The following is a 3,374-nucleotide window of genomic DNA, read 5'->3' on the forward strand; positions in this document are numbered from 1 at the left end:
CCTTCCCCTGGGGAGAATGAAACTTCATTTCTTCTTGTCTGAGACACAGATCCTTCACAGTTAGGGACCGACTCACTCAGGGATGTACCTGCAGCTCCCCTGCTCCTCCGCCCAAAGGGCATGGCGAACACAGAGGCAGCAGGCATGTTTGCTTGTGTTCAGGGAATCTTCCATGTTGTTTCTGTTTTGTTTCCATCTTAACGGAAAAGTGAATTACAAACAGTAATAACTAAACTAAATCCTCTTCTCTCGCCAATGCAGTGAGTCACCAAGACTTTCCATAAAAATAAGATGAATAAGCATATTCTTTAGCCTTTTATAGTTGACTGTGCTCGCTTCTCGCAAAATGGGAGTTTTGACACCACTTCCAGACCTACAGTCTTCTGCACCTAGTAAAACACAGGGGTTATTACCGTGAAGCTTTTTGCCTGTGGATGATAAAGAAGTTATGCACTTTTCAACCAAAACTGAATATTGTACATCTTGGCCTTATGAGTCAACACAGCTTTTTAACTAAGCTGCTCTGTAAGCAAGATAGCATCTGCAAGATGAAAATGAGAAACAGCTGTATCACAGAGCTTTGCAAAATAAAACTTGTTTACACATTGTATGGATACACACTTGGTGATCCAGAGACATTTCCAAAATTACACCAACCTCTTAAAAAGGCTACCAGCTCTTTCATTAATTCCTATGTTGGTTTAAAGCAAAATGTGGTGGATGGCTCAATTGATTTGTCAATGGGATAGACACAGCATGCAGTGAAAGCCTGCATTACTGTAGAAATCCAGAAGTCCTCTCTCTGGCAAGACTTTACAGGGATTTCAATGTACTATCTCATATCACTGGAAAAAATGACAATTGGAATTGTTAAGTTTCCTTAAAGGAGGTTTTCTCAGAGTAACTGTAGAACTTAATGCATCTCTGCTTCTTATAATATAGCTGTTTCCCAAAAACTGTGAGATGATTGTGCTTAGTAATGCAATTCAAGCACTTCAGATGAATGCAGTCTGTATTCTGAACTATCTGAACAAAGGAAGGGAATCCATCAGTTTAAGGACTTAAATCATATATAACAAGTTTCTAAACTTCACATCAACGCTCTGGAAATTAACAAGGAATCAGTGAAATTATGGTCCAAGCAAAAAGTATACTCTTCTCTACCAAGAGCAGTGAGCAAAGAACTCTTTGTATGTGGTACAACTTCTGCATTTCAATGTTGAGACACTGTTTACTTTCAGTTTTAGAGAGTGTATGAAGTTGTTAATGGAGGCATGATATTAGCTGCTGTTGTTCCTGGATGCTCACTCACTATTACCTCCCCACACGCTTGCTAGTTTGGTCCTATTTATTATTATGCATTGCCTGCAGTCTTTGATCCAACTTTCTGTCCTTGTGGTTTTTGTAATCCAGACAATTTAGATGGGGAGTAGAATGTAAAAGATATAATATCAAATAGTTTGCAAAATAATTGTCTGCTATGTAAACCATAGAACTACAGTGTGCCTATAAGAAGCATACAGAAAGTAATTTTGATCTATCATGCTTAGCACAAAAGTAAGTGGGCATGTAATTAGCTCATTTATTTCATGTTTCTTCATCTAGTAATTCTGTAATCTTTTTTTTTAGAAAGCAATCCATTTATTTCAGCACAATTTAATTTAAACCTAATGTATGATTTACTGCACCGGTGATTCTGTGAAGACAGAAATTCCTCCTCCCCTGGCACCTCAGCCACCCTATTACCTGCCCCATTTCAGCAGGTGGGAAGCAGCCACCTGACATACTGCTCTCAAGGTCAGACTGAGCAAAACCCTACAATGTCTAACTCTTTGCTGGTGAGAGGATGCATTAGTTGATTTAAAAGAATCACTGTGCTTCATTCTGGAAATGTCTGTTTAAACAGAAACAAATGGGAGTCTTCCATGAACTTCACTGGGTTTCAGCTTAGATCCTGCAATGACACCAAAATATATTTTAATTTGTGAGCTGTCATCCACGCAGGCTAGTGCAGCAATGCTCATGGACATGAGGGCAACATAGACCTGACTTGTTTAAGGTTTGGCTTCTTATGCCAGTAGGATGTTATAAAGGATTGATTGTACCTTCAAGCCTTGTGTCCATGTGTAAAAGCAGCAGGAAACACAGTCTATTTTGCTGGTCCTTCTGAGTGATGACTACGGGCACAGCAGTGAAGAGAGGAGGCCATGAGGTCCATATACCTGCATAAAGGAAGCTGACATTTTACAAGTTGGGACTAGGTCCCTATGTGTCAGTAACAGATGTAGCCAGATTTATGACGGAGGGTGTGCTAAAATTACAAGAGGGTTGAAGAAATTACTCCGTTGTTCCAATAACTGAGAAACAGCAAAATAATTGTGTTCAAGTCACATTTTTCTCCTGGTGTTTCTCATGAAATGATATAAATTATAAACTCTCCATTATGAAGTTGGTGGGTTTATCATCACCTCCATTGAAGCTCAAAATTACAAGCTAAGCCCATGCATAGTAACCTTTTCTACCTGAGAGCCATGCACTTAAGTGTTTTTTCCTCTTCCATAAACCAGATGCTCCTTTTTATGCCAGGAAATTTATTTCTACACCAGAACAGCTCTGATTCCTCTCTGCATCTGTTGAATTTTAGAATAGTCTAATAAAGAGTTTTAGTGATACAGCAGAGTTGATCAGTGAATTCTCAACAAAAGAGAAAAATTAATAAAACCCTTTCCTTTTCCTAAAAGTGTCATAGGTAATTGACAATATTTAGTATTTGGCGTAAAGGTTCTATTTTCTAATGACTGGGATTAATCAATATTTTTTATTAAGATAACTCAATTTAGAATACCACATACAGATATTATCCTTATCAAACAGCAATCATAGAATCACAGAATGGTTTGTGTAGGAAGGGACCTTAAAGACCATCTAGCTCCAACCCTGCTGCTATGGGCAGGGACAGCTTCCACTAGGTCAGGCTGCCCAAAGTTCAGCCTGGCCTTGAACACCTCCAGGGATGGGGCATCTACAGCTTTTCTTGACAATCTGTTCCAGTGCCTCACTACACTTACAGTGACGAATTTCCTCCTATTTGCAGTTACATTTAGGCTAATTTTATTCCTTTGAATATGAAAGTTTTCTTTGGAATTGAGTAAATTAGATTGCAGATTGATGAAATTTCTATAATTTACTTCATATATATGTGTCATACAGATTAAAGCAAAAAATATTGATTTGATGAGATGATAAAAGAGATAGCAATCACATGAAGAACAGTGATGTCTTCCATAAAGTAAATAGAATACAAAATAAAAACTCTTTAGAGAAACTTGCATTGGACATTTTATTTTCCTGCCTTGTTTCTCCAAATTTAAATT

This window comes from Netta rufina, assembly GCF_964035555.1.
Source record: "Netta rufina genome assembly, chromosome: 6".
Lineage (NCBI taxonomy): Eukaryota > Metazoa > Chordata > Aves > Anseriformes > Anatidae > Netta > Netta rufina.